The sequence below is a fragment of the Octopus bimaculoides genome, chromosome 2 (assembly GCF_046866305.1).
Source record: "Octopus bimaculoides isolate indiv1 chromosome 2, ASM4686630v1, whole genome shotgun sequence".
In the NCBI taxonomy this organism is placed as follows: Eukaryota; Metazoa; Mollusca; class Cephalopoda; order Octopoda; family Octopodidae; genus Octopus; species Octopus bimaculoides.
Window position 1 is genome coordinate 62,954,390 of NC_142929.1, and position 15,206 is coordinate 62,969,595.

The window sequence follows — 15,206 nt, forward strand, 5'->3', positions numbered from 1 at the left end:
AAAATAATTAAGTATTTCATATTTAAAACTCTTCCGTAAATAAACTCTTTATTTTGTTACCCTATATTCCAGTATTGATTTTTTTTTTTTTTTGCTTTAAGACGCAGGAATAGGTTTAAAGCGAGAGCATATGAGATGTTGTAGAATACATTACTTCGAGAGCAAGTGTTATACAAGTGAAATGACGGGGTGATAATCGAAACCGGTGTTCTCTTCATTTTTACTCTAAACCATTCGGCTTTACTTTCATATATTGATTTCGATGAATCACACTGAAAATAGAACCTTTCTGGATTATAACAAATATAGTTTAAAAAATCTTCCTTGTTTTGTCCTCCTCAGAAGGTGATCTGTCCTGTTTTTTCATAATTTCTATCCCTCTCCATTTTATATCTAGTACCTAAAATATAAGTAGTAGTTTTCATTGACATAACTGCCATTTTTTTCGCAATAGTTTTGAATCTCAGTAGTTTAAAATACTGACACAATGATTTAAATTACTTCTGTACCATGTTTCTTTTGACATTACATAAAACTTAGTCTCATGCCGTACATGTACATAGACGTCTGTTTTGTAGAGAAACAAAATTCATTGATAAAGCTAACTTCGATTTTCAGTGGTCATCCTTAGAGCTATTTGGAGACATTAACAGCAATTGTTTTAAACAATCACATATAACGACTTCCGTTTCTCATTAGCACCATAAGCCAAAGACTCTATTTAAGTTCTCATAGAGCAGCAATATTTGCTTATACATACACCTGTTGTTCAAATATATAGAGACAAACAATTCTTCCTTGTTATCTAAACACAATCCTGTCGTGAAGCGTTGACTAGCATTAACACACACCACCTGCAATCTTCTACATACTCAGTGATTTTACGAAATATTTATAGATCATTTGTTCTACTTGAGTAGCCATTGAACAACTAAGAACTTGACTTCATACATCCAATATTTATTAACACTATTAAAATAACTCAAACTAGTTCCTTACTCTATGGTATCATGCCCTTACCATTCCATTCGAGCAAACCAATTTTAACATCAACTTGCGATCAAATCAGCTTGGCATTATTATCCTAAATAAGGCGGTGAGCTGGCAGAATCGTTAGCACGCCGGGCGAAATGTTTAGCGGTATTTCGTCTGTCGTTACGTTCTGAGTTCAAATTCCACCGTGGGTTGATTTTTCCTTTCATTGTTTTGGGGGTCGATAAATTAAGTACCAGTTGAGTACTGGGTCGTCGTCATCGACTTTTCCCGAAATTTCAGGCCTTGTGCCTCTAGTAGAAAGGATTATCATCCTAAATACAAATTCTATTTTAATCGGTATACCAATCACTTAGGAAGATGTTTTTCTACTCTAGTTTGAATGAAGAATGTGACATGACTATGTTGCTTTTCTAAGTAATGTGACGTCCTTACTTTTCGAAGAGTATTACTGATGGAAATTATATGGGCCACGATCTGTATCACAACCGAAAATTTTTTTTTGTTTTCGTCAATGCGAGTTTCTGAGTTACTAAAGTTACTGGTAAGGCCACTATGACAAAAAAAGTAGTTGCAGTAAACTGGTTCTTATACTGTCCAACCCTCACTTCGATCTTTAAATTAACATACAGTCATTCATCTATTGGCTGTGGATATACATACACGTTCACTGATCTTATTGACTCTCAAGAGACTCTGATACTCATCTTCTGACCTTCACTTGAATACAGGCCACAGATGAACAGCCACTTACATACTGACTGTCAACACATACAATCTCTCAATCAATCTTAGAGCTCTCCACCCCTGAAATCATCTGTCTATTTTACGTGAAAGACATCATACTACACTTGCGTAGTCACCAATGGTTAGTGTATTCTAAAGCTGAACTAAACCTTGGTTTTACATGAATATTTTGAAAGATATACATTGGTATGAGGATTTGAGAGAAATTCATGATTGGGAATCATAAACATAATAAGCATTTCTGTCTTGTCTCTTGTTTTGAGATACTATCATCATATTCCCAAAGTAACAGTCATTGCCACGTTTCTTATCGGAATGTTATATATTAGAAGAATTTTAACATTGATATATTTAAGGATTGAAAACTAAATATGCCATACCATAAGTCTTCAATATTTCTTGAGGCTTGCATGCCTTTATATATATATATATATATATATATATATATATATATATATATGTGTGTGTGTGTGTGTGTGTGTGTGTGTGTGTGTGTGTGTGTGTGTGTGCGTGCGTGTGTATGTGTGTGTGTGTATATACTTGTCTGTGTTATCACAATTGTCTGATGAGCGGCTATGTGAAACTATGGGTAAACAGTTTGTGAATGTATGTATGTGTATGTGTGTGTGTGTGTGTGTGTGTGTGTGTGTGTGTGTGTGTGTGTGTGTGTGTGTGTGTGTGTGTGTGTGTGTGTGTGTGTGTGTGTGTGTGGTTTGCTATTAATGTGCTTATAAGCTCTGTATGTAATCTTATTTGTTCAGAACGACAAAATTCATTACAATCCACTATATGCCTCCTGGAAATGGATTCGTGTTAATAATATGCAATCCAACATTGCAGGTGCACAAACTGCAATATCCGTACTGTACAATCTTGTTTTTTTTTCCATGCTATATGATGATGATGATTATAATAATAATAACAATAATAATAATAATAATAATAATAATAATAATAATAATAATAATAATAATAATAAAAAGAAGAAGAAGAAGAAGAAGAAGAAGAAGAAGAAGAAGAAGAGCGAGAGAACACCGGGGACATTTAACATGTGAGAACGATAACACATTGCTCCGAAATCTATTCAAAAACATCGGGAAATGTAACAACAAGTGTAAACTAAATACTGTGATAAAATGTTATGTTGGATCATAACCAAGTATGTAATACTCATTAAAATTTATTTCTATTACCTACATTAAATGATGTATTATAAATGATTACATTCTCCAACATTCACACAACACATGTAAACACGATCGCCAAATTACGTTTCATATCAAATGCAGGTTGCCTCCGTCCTCCACTATCATACAAAAAAAAAAAAAAAATGAAGAAAAATTTAAACAGTATCCGTTATTCATCCTACGAATAACAAACAGAAAATGCATTCTTTAAACTTATTACCCAAAATGTATGAAAAATTACACGTGCAAAACTCTTTAACAGCAAAAACGATGTGACCGGTAACCTAAGAAAATGATACCAATCTATATAAAGGGCCGAACGCTATTCCTCTTGTACTGCAAATAAAATAAAAATCATAAGTGGACACGAAAGGAATATGTTCCTATCCTACATTCTTATTTTACAGCAGTACTGTACCCCTAAAACGAAAATACAACAGTATTGTACCACCAAAACGAAAATACAACCTAGATTTGGATTTATCGGTGAATCCTAACAAACTAGCCAACAGATAAACGATAAAGTTTTGAGAAATTGAAATAGAGTATTGAAACGGTAAAAAAATACATCATGAAAAGGCAAATAGTGCCCATAGAATACTTAGCAATAAGTTCTGAAAATGTAAGACATGAAGATAGACGTAACGCGTGCAGCAAAAACGAAGTAAATAGTGAAACTCAACAACTTCAAGTTCAAGGAATCCATAATGATGATCAAAATACACCTAACCAGAGCAACGCAAACTTAAAAACTGGAAGCAATGAATTTGAAAGAGATGATTATAAGACTTTAAAACTGAACATAATCAAGGAAAAATAAAACTAGAAAAACTCAGTATGGTCCACTGATGTACTGCTCAAAAATTAGACTTAATGATAAGACTAACAATAATTAAAAAGACCTCTAAATTTGGTTATCATAGACTTAATTGCAACAAAAGGAAATATCAATATGACCAGGCTAAATAGAATAATACGTGCAGCAGCCTCTGTGGTCACAAAGAAAAGTTGATACTCCCTCAAACCCATCCAAACAGGAGCATTAAAACCTAAACAAATTGTATGGAAAATTAATATCCGAGAAAAGTTTGGAAATGAAAGGAAAAATCTCTCAATCCTAATTGAAATTAGTAACCAAAAAACAGTAATAAACGAGAAATAAAGAAAAATACACAAAAAATCTGTAGCAAAACCAGATGAACCTAACACAAAAGAGCATCTAAAGCAAGATATCCTCATCAAAGTACAAAGAATCTGTTGGTATGAAAAATGCCAATAATTCTTTAAACAAAATAAGCAGTTTAACTCCAATCCCCCAAAATTCCACCAAGATTTCTACAAAAATAGATTAGAGATCAATGCTACACCAGCAGCAAGACATGGGTAATAACTTTGGAAAGAAGTATGGGCGGCGGAGAAACTACCCCAGAAAAGATAAGTTAAAACAAAAGACACTAATAACAATGGAAGAGGTAACCCAGGTACTGCAAATTTAAACAACTGGAAAGCATCCGGGCATGGCAGGATTCCCAATTTCCGGTTTAAATATTTATAAGAGACACACAAAGCACTGACAGAGTAATTCAATGAGATGCTAACGGAATCAGAGACAACACTAGAAGGTTCACAGAAGGGAAAAAGCCATTCTAATTTCCGAATCTACTGAAACAATGAAACCACAAAGCTACAGACCCATAAGATATCTCTCTACAACCTACAAAGCCTTAACTGCAATGATATCGCAGAGAATGGGCAGTCATTTAGAAAAAAAAATGTTTCCAGAAGAGCAGAATGGATACCTCAAAGGCTCATATGGTTGTACAGACCAGTTATTGATCAACAAAGTCATAACTGAAGACTGCTGAAAGGTAAAAGAAAGGGTCTAAACTCGACTTAGATTGATTACTGGAAGACTTTTGACCCTATTTCCGACAAATTGGTCCCTGAAAACACTCGCCATGAACAAGGTAGCGCTAACAATAATAAAATATATAAAACATGCCAAGAATAAGTGGCAAACAGTTCTGAAGCCACAGATGAAAGAGGGAATAATAAAAACTAAATTCATCCCCATTAGAAAAGGAATATTCTTAGGAGACTCAGTCTCTCTGCTTCTTTTCTGTCTAGCACTCACGCCTTTAACCGACATGCTAAACAGAACTGGATCTGGATACAACTGCTATGGTAAATCAATCAACAATTTCTTTTATATGGATGATCTCAAGCGGTATGCTGTGAACGATATAAAAATAAGATAATAGGTATCAATACTCTAGCTGTCCCAGTTATAAGTTATAGTTACAATATTCTTAACTGGACACTAAATGAACTAGTCAAACTAGACTGGAAAATAAGAAAAATGATGACGGAATTTAGAATATAACTCCCCAAATCTGACAAAGAAAGGTTATATACCCAACGAATTGAAGGTGGTAGAGGCCTTAAACAATTAAAAAATTGCTATAAAATATCTACAGAAATAGCCAATTCAGAACCAAGAAAAACTGGTATACAAGTAGCCTCAAACAATGGACAAAATAAAAACGATTTTTGGTCTTCAAAGAAGCTGAAAAATACAAGTCATAATACCTGACTACCATGAAGAAAAAGAAGAATCAACAAAAGTTGTAAAGCAACAAAAGCAACTAATATCTAAGCTAAAATTGGAACCACAAAATACTGTGATAAGACTATGGTAAGAAAAGCTCTTACATGGTAAATATTGCGATAAGCCAAGCAGAAAAGAAATAGACAAAGTAAAATCCTAACAATGGTTGAGATGCTCGGGACTGAAAGCAGAGACTGGAGGATTTTTAATCAAAAATCAAAGCCTCTCTACTAGAAGTCAGAAAAACACATTGAGTACAGCAAGTCGTTTCCAAATTTTTGACAAAGTGAATTGCGTCATGGTACTGTTTTTCTCACATACAGTGCCCAACTGACTATACTGTGTAGTCGACAAAATCAAAAACAAGCAATACACACACGCAAAATTAAAAATATAAAATGGCGACAATTTACCCATCGCACGCTGTATATGTATGTATGTATGTATGCATGCATGTATGTACTATGTATGTATGTATGTGTGTGTGAGTGTGTGTGTGTGTGTGTGTGTGTGTGTGTGTGTGTATGTATGAATGTATGTATGTATGTGTGTGTGTATTTCCATAAGGCTTCGGAGAATTCTCAAATCTTGAGGTTATCTCTGCTTCTAAAATGGAGGTGGTTTTAATTGGCATAATAATGAGGATGCATTCTCTAGAGATGGAGATAAGCTTTAATAACTGAAGAATTTATGTTTTTATTGCATGTGATATACCTTTATTTGTATATAAATTCAAAAAGGGATAAAACTCTTTTACAAGAATTTTATCAAGAAGCCAGTGTGTAAAAAAATTCAGAAAGGAAATTTCTATTCCCAAGAATATAATTATTCGTTTATATTTATATAAAGGGCATTATTACAGAAAATAATGACGCCTTTCCCTTATGAATTTTTATTTGTATATATATATATATATATTTATATATATATGTATACACACAAAAGTAATTAAAAAAATATACATAACTTGTTTTCATTAACTTACGTATATCATTCAAATCACACACGTTGACAGAGTAGTATCTCTTCTTCCTATTCTTCTTGACTGTGGGCAAACAATAGCTTTATGGGTACCAAAGATCCCGTCTTCTCTATCTAGAATAAGAACCCAGTACTGTAACAGTTTGGGTTTCAAGGTTCCACAACTATTCAACAGTCTGGCAAACAGCCTCAAAGATTTGCGTGGTGTAGATGTGGAATTCTTCAAAGAATATCTGGATCAATTTTATCTGATATAACAGATGAACCTACATCGTGACAGGAGTGCTTTCATTTGAGTTCCTGACAAAGGAGTAGTACAGAGTGTCTGACATCACGGAAGGTAGATGTCAGTTATTTGCAGAGGTGACGCTATTCGCAAGAGCAACGTACATAGATAACTGAAGAAGTTTGAAGGAGAAACCCCACAATGAAGACAGACTACGCAGCGGGAGACCATCAATTGCAACCACTGACACAAATGGCCAGCGTGTGGACAAATTGATCTGCAGCGATGGAGGAGTCACAGGCCGTGGAATGTTGTCACAGTGTATTATAGAAGATGGTACAAAATGTATGCGAAATGGGTGCCTCTACAGTTGACATTTTATTTATAGAAGGGGAGTGTAAAAGTTTGCTGGGAATGTCTGAAGTCAATGAAACCACATATCTTTTCCCAGTCTAGGTAAAGGGGGGTGAATCGTGAACGCATTTTTGATGCAGAAACGGGAGCTCAATTCATGGAATGACATCGCTTCTTTTTTCCAAAGACCCAGCGAGCGGCAAATAAAGCAAATTCTCTGGAGCGTGATTGTACTGTGAACAGCAAGCGGTACATCGATAGTCAAAAGGTTGAATAAAAACATTTGAAGGAAGAGGCCGAAGAAGAATCTGAAAATGTACGACAGCACATCTTTGGCAACAAATCACGCAATCGGCAAATTGGGTTGGTAGTGATAACTCATCCACTGTACATTCTGGATCTAGTGCCCTCTGTTCAATCCAGTCAAGATTAGCCAACGGATACAAAGATTTAATGACATTAATGAGTTGAGGGTGACCGTTGTGAAGTGTACCCACTTCACAACTGTCACCTGAACCTGATATTTTCAAGTAGGATACGAGAGTTCGGTCTAACCATGGCGCAGATGTATCACTTGTGATGGAGTCTACATCGTGTAGCACTTTTGCTTAGAGGAAGAGTTGCTCTAGCAGTTTGAACGACTTATATCAGAGAAAATGTTATGTTCACTTCTACATTGTGTTGGGTATAACCATAACAGAATCACAAGAAGTTATATTCTTCAGTGGTGCTCCACAATCAAAACATGTAATGCTATTGTTGTGCTAGGGGTTGTGTTTTTCGTGTTGTTGTGATTCCTTGTTGTCTCGCTTTTGCATTACTTCGATGTGCGCGTGTGTATGTGTGTGTGAGTATGTATGTGCATGTGTGTGTGTGTGTACGTTACGTATTTCTATGCATGTATAATGTATATAAAATGTATTTATTACGTGAAGTTATATATAGAAAACAAATTCACAATAAATCAAACGATCTTACAGTACTTTTAACTTAAACATACATTAGTAGGTAATACTCTCAACAATATATAATCTTGAATTAAAAACCACAAATCTTGCAATTATAGCTGCCCATATCTTGCAATTATAGCTGCTGGAAATAATAATTTATTCCGCCATTTATCAAGCTGAAAGTAAGACCATTTGTCAGTTGTCTGTTGAGCAGATAATGTTTAAACAAGAGACGCTTGTAAAGAAGAAGACAAAAAGGAAAACACTAGGAAGGTAACCAACATTACATTAAATCGATGTCAAGCAGACGTAAACCAGATGTTAACGGTTTACTAAATGTCTGATGGTCAACTTTTAAGTATCGACAAGATATATATTTTGAAATGTAAACAGAAAAAGTCTCGTTTCTCGAATTTATGTAATCGTTGGAAGTTCTCAAGTGTTTTAATAGACACAGTTTTTCAGTGAACACATTGAACATTTTTTAGACTCGTCAATCTAGGGTCTGGATTTAGAGAGGATTTTCCATTTGATATCGAAATTCGTCCCTTCGTCTTTAAGTTTCCAGATTAAAGCTGAGAGGGTTGTTGAATGTCGTACGTACGTACGTATGTATGTATGTATGTATGTATGTATGTATGTATGTATGTATGTATGTATGTATGTATGCATGTGGGCATTTATATATGCATGAGTGTATATACTTTTCTCAGGAGTACATGATTTCTCATCGTGACTCTTGTATGAAATTTTCATGCGAATTGTGCTAATAAATATTTTCACTCCTTTAAAATGTTTTCTAGCTTCATAAACAACCCAACTCTCCCAAACCCTTATTATTTGCATGATTTCGGCAATAGTGGAAAGATTTGATACACGCAACAAATAAACAAATATAATAATAATAATAATAATAATAATAATAATAATAATAATAATAATAATAATAATAATAATAATAATAATAATAATAATGTGATGATGAAAATAATGATCGTGATGATATGATGATGATGGTAACTACAACCACCACCACAGCAACAACAGTTTTATTAAATTTTAATGTTGTGTATCAATACTTGAAGTTATATTTTAATTCATATAATAACAACAGCTACCACAATAAAAAATATGTATCACATCAATGGATGGGGAAGAAACTAATCTGGCTTGGCAAAACGTTTTTAAAACGACTCTGAAATGTGGCAAGGTATGGAGTAGAACCATAAAAACTGATAGAGAAAGTAAAATTATATCATAAGGATTGAATTTATGGCAATTCCTATTTTAATCGTTCAACACATATCGTTGACATTAGCTGAGCCAATAAAAATAAGATGTTCATTTAATTTTCTCTTAAATCCTTCTTATCCGGCTTCACCTTGCGCTTATTTTTTGTGTGACATTTTTTCCCTTTAGTTTTTCTAAATTCTGTTTCAACAACTCAACAATATGACATCTATGCTGTTATTTCCCACTGGAATTAGTTTCCCAGAGCCATTTTAATTGATGCTGCCAGCTTAATTCTTTTAATTTTTGCTTGTTTCGTGTTACATTTTCACCGCTTTCTTCAATTCCCTCAAGGCATATTAATTTTGAATCCGAATCCATTGCTGTGCTTCTTCATCCGCCTATACACACACATAATCACCAACATCTACACACATATGCACAAACATAGAAACGCATACTCACACTGACTTCCTTCTTTCTCTTTCTTTTTTTTATTTTAAAAGTAGGCTTCACAATATAATCATGTCATCAAGATTATGTTGTACAGCATCAGATTCTGCAGAACAACAGCAATGAAAGGAAACAGAAATTTGAGCTATAGAATATAAACAGAAAATTACAAAAAAAATTTTTAAATGAACGGATAAATTGATGAATAACCTCCAAAATTTGTAACGATAGATACAAGAAAGTAAAAACTATATAAATAAAAATATCATCAACTGGAGAAGTCCGGCTGCGTAGGATATATGGCTGCTGCTTTGTAACCTGATACTGTTCTTGTAGGCTTTTCATCGACGTTTTTCTCCCTCCACATTGTTTTGCATTTTGTATTTCTTTTACCTTTTCTTTTCCCTTGTAATCAAACTCCTTATATTCTATATTGTTAAACTTGCAGAAAATAGAAACACCGAGCCCACGAACAAAGGTTATCAACTAGAAACTATATTTGAAAGCAACTTTCAACGAAACATTTATTCATTCAGTGAAGAGTCTGTGTATTACAGGGAATATATTCATATTGAAGCATAATTTATCGAAATGCGACGAAGCCTGAAGGACGGTATGTATGTATGTATGTATGTATGCGAATGTGTATATATATATATATATGTGTGTGTGTGTGTGTGTGTGTGTTTTGCGATTAGAGTGTACGTTAATATATAAATATACTTACTTGGAAATGAATGTGTGGCGTTCAATCATACAAAAATATAAATGATATGTGTGTGTGAGCGTGTGTGTGTATCTGTGTGTGAGTGTGTGTGTCTAAAGATATATATATACATACATATATATATATATATATATATATATATATATATACACATACATACATATATATATATATATATATATATATATATATATATATATATATATATATATATATATGAGTTCAAAAAAACAACAAAGTGAGGACGTGATATGGATAGTATTATTGGACGCTCAGGAAAGGAAAGAGAGAGTGTATGACGTTTCGGGCGTAGCCCTTCGTCGGAAAGATGGAAAGTTCGGAGAATGGAAGAACGGAGAAAGAGAAAAATGGTACCGATGCCCACGAGGTTACATGATGAAAAGACCGGAAGAGGAGGTGGTGAGTATATGCATATATACGTACATGTATGTACACACCCACATCTACATGCATATAGAGATGCATATCTGGGTACAGGACGTCACAAAAAAACGTGGATAAAATGAAAAACAGAACATAAACAGAGCATAGAAAACACAGGCCACATAGCGAACATTTCCTTCACCAGCTGCCACCATTCTAATACTAAGCGTTTCGAAGTGTATTTATATATATATATGTACGTATGTACGTTTGAATATATTTATGTGTATTTTGTGTGTGTGTATCTGTTATCTTTTATCTTTTATCTTTTATTCGTTTCAGTCATTAGACCGCGGCCATGCTGGGGCACCGCCTTGAAGAATTTTTAGCCGAACGAATCAACCGCGTTACTTATTTTTTTAAGCCTGGTACTTATTTTATCGGTGTCCAGTGCCGAAACGCTATGTTCCGGGGACGTAAACACACCAACACCGGTTGGCAAGCGGCGGTGAGGACAAACACAGATGAAAAACACACACACTCACGGAAATTAATTTATACATACCACTGATTTTATTCAACATATTTCCCTCTCAGATTCACATACTTATTGCAGCGGTCCTTCATTTATTCTAAGCCTTGTAAAAGAACTCGGAAGGTTTCGTGATACCCTTAAAGTCAGGAACTTTTCAGCACCCATTCGTCTATGTATGTATGTATGTATGTATGTATAGATAGATAGATATACGAAGTAATGGATACTATGTTGAATGATAGTTTCATTGAAATCTTAAAATCAGAAGAGCAAAATTGTCATCTCAGATTTTAACGATTTCATAAAGAGTAATATTTCATCCAAGTACTTTTCCCTGGTTTGTAAAGACAAAAATATATAATATACGTATGTATCTATATATGTCTATGTATGTATGTATGTATGTATGTATGTATGTATGTATGTATGTATGTATGTATGTATATTTAGATATGTATGTATGTGTATGTGTGTGTGTGTGTGTGTATATATATATATATACATGTATACACTCACACACATGCGCACATATATATTTGCACGTGTAGAATCCAAGGGGCAGAAAAAATTATACAGAGAATACAATAGAAAGATTTTTATTCGAAAAGGATAAAACTGATTTGTTTACACACAAGTTCCTGTTTAAAGGCTCAAACACTGACTCGGGAACGAAATTTGCTTAGGGATGCAAACCCAGGCCCCAAAACTTTTACAAATAAGGTCATATTTAAAAAAATCTATTTATGTTCTTTGTTCTTTTCAGAAGAAACCTAATTCAAGCTACTTTTTACTTACTGTTTTCTAAACGCGAGAAAAGTAAGTAGGCGAGCAAAGTTTGGATTTTTGCACCCCACAAAAATTTTCGTGGGTGCGCTTGCACCTCCTGTTCCCGGGCCCATGGACTCAGATATATTCAGTTAAAAAAATTTCAACTTAATTAAAGGTGCCAGGCTCGTAAATATGGTTACCCAGTTTCAATAGAGTGTAAAGCACAGTTTAAAATCTCTTCAGCATTGAAAAAATTGATTTCCCCTCCCAATCCAAACCAAATTTTGCATGTAATTTATTTCTTCTACTGTTGACACAAAACGTGAGATTCGCAGGAAAGAGGACGGTCGTTTACATCGACCCCAGTGCGCGACTGGTACTTATTTCATTAACACCGAATGGAAAAAGAGGCTTCGGCGGAATTTGAACTTAGAATCTAATGACACGCGAAATGCCGAAAACATTTTTTTGTCCGACTTGCTAACGATTCAGCCAGTTCTCCACCATAATATTTTTATTTTTAAATAAAAACGATACAAGTAGTTATAATTAGTTTTCTCAGACAGTATTACTATTATTTACATATAAAATAAATTATGATACTGCAGTTATTTCCATGAATTTGCAAACGAAATACGTTGTAACCGATTTAGAATAAATTTGGACGTTTGCGTTTATGAAGATCATTTATTACAGTTAAAGACCACTAACGTTGTATGTAGATTTTGTTTTTATTCGTGGAGGCCCAATGGCCCAGAGGTTAGGGCAGCGGACCCGCGGTCATAGGATCACGGTTTCGATTCCCAGACCCGGCGTTGTGAGTGTTTATTGAGCGAAAACACCTAAAGCTCCACAAGGCTCCAGCAGGGGATGGTGGCGAACCCTGCTGTACTCTTTCACCACAAATTTCTCTCACTCTTACTTCCTGTTTCTGTTGTGCCTGTAATTCAAAGGGTCAGCCTTGTCACACTGTGTCACGCTGAATATCTCCGAGAACTACGTTAAGGGTACGTGTGTCTGTGGAATGCTCAGCCACTTGCACGTTAATTTCACGAGCAGGCTGTTCCGTTGATCGGATCAACTGGAACCCTCGACGTCGTAAGCAACAGTGTGCCAACAACAACAATATTTTTTTTTATACAAAGGCGGCGAACTGGCAAAATTGTTAACATGACAACCAAAATGCTTAGCAGCATTTCGTCCGTCTGTATTTTCTGAGTTCAAATTCCGCCATGGCCCACTTTGTCTTTCATCCTTACGGGGTCTATAAAATAAGTGCTAGCTGAATACTGGGTCAATGTAATCGACTTACACCCTTTCCTGAAATTGTTGGCCGTGTGCCAAAATGTGAACCCGTTATTAGAATTAATCAAACAACTGATTTATCTTGCTGATATTTTATAAGAATCCTTATAAATTTACACAGTTTCATCTCATTGAATTATACATTTCGATAATTAAATCTTTGATACAAAAAGCATTACTTTTTATCAATAACTATATTTTATCAGAGATACTTGTATCAAAACAATTATACCTGCAAGTAGTTCGTTGTTTTATTTCAGTAATGAATAAAAGGAAATGATGTAACATTTTCATGAATCGCAATGTAGTTTAATTCCGTTTAAATGTGCAAGCTTACTAGCATTTTTATTTTCACTTTGTTATATAAAGACTTCTATAATTTAAAGTGTAGCTTATATCAAACTGACAGTCTTATTATTATACGTAATATGAAGACCCGACAGTTTGATAGTTTCAGGAAAAATCCATTTAAAAATTTACTCCTAACGATTTAATGTCGATACACAAGCATTCAATTTATATACTTAATAATTAGTACCCATTTAGGAAGCGAAATGAAAAGTAAAATTTATAAATATTGTATCAACACAAGCGGCTGCCATTATAAATTATTTAGTGAAAAATATTATACGCTTTTCCAGTATTTTCCTCATATTTCTTCTTTCAAGGAAACGACACCATATTATTAGGTAGCGTCAAAGCGCAGTCATTTTAAGGATAACATTAATTTCATTAATAATCATAAATGATGATGATGGCGATGATGATGATATTGGTGGTGGTGGTGGTAGGGATGGTGATGATGATGATGATGCTAATTGAAATTCTCAGACATAGAAAATAGAAAACGTAAAATTATTTTGGTTAATGCTTCGCTTAGTCTGAAGGAGAGAAGTATACCCAAACATTTATTGAATTTATTGGATAAATACTTTTAAATATTCTTTACGCGTAAGCGATTCTGTCATCAACCGACTGTGTATATGTGTGTGTGCGTGTGTGTGCGTGCGTGTGCGTGTTTGTGCGTGGGTGTGTGCGCGCGCGAATACATATTTAGCAGTAAGGACGTTATACAGAAATATAGAAGACCGATAAATTTATTAAGATATTCTCTGGTGGTAAATCTACAACATACATTTACAGACAAGAAATCATTACAAAGAGAAATTAACCCCAACATACATACATACACACATACATACATACACACATACATACATACATACATACATACACACATACATACATACACACATACATACATACATACATACATACACACACACATATATATGTGTGTGTATGCGTGTGTATATATATGTGTGTGTGTGTGTGTGTGTGTGTGTGTGTGTGTGTGTGTGTGTGTGTGTCTGAACGCGCATGGCTTAATGGTTAAAGCATTCGACTCACGATCGTATGGTCATGAGTTCAATTCACCGCCGCGACGCGTTGTATCCTTCACCAGGGCACTTTATTTCACGTTACTCCAGTCCACTCAGCAGGCAAAAATTAATGTTTGTTGAGTGGCTGTGTGGTAAGTAGCTTGCTTACCAGCCACATGGTTCCGGGTTCAGTCCCACTGCATGGCATCTTGGGCAAGTGTCTTCTACTATAGCCCCGGGCCGACCAAAGCCTTGTGAGTGGATTTGGTAGACGGAAACTGAAAGAAGCCCGTCGTATATATGTATATATATATATATGTGTGTGTGTGTGTGTTTGTCTGTGTTTGTGCCCCTAGCATTGCTTGACAACCGATGC

General features: G+C 34.7%; 1 long non-coding RNA gene across 1 annotated transcript in view; it reads left to right on the forward strand.

Annotated features, from left to right (window-relative positions):
* LOC149137090 (uncharacterized) overlaps positions 1-12,497 on the forward strand; it is a 42,280-nt gene extending 29,783 nt beyond the window's left edge. The window contains exons 2-3 of the long non-coding RNA XR_016237900.1: positions 10,178-10,342; positions 11,183-12,497. This is a non-coding gene — a long non-coding RNA (uncharacterized LOC149137090). The remainder of the gene's footprint in view (positions 1-10,177; positions 10,343-11,182) is intronic.
* Positions 12,498-15,206: the final 2,709 nt, after the last annotated feature.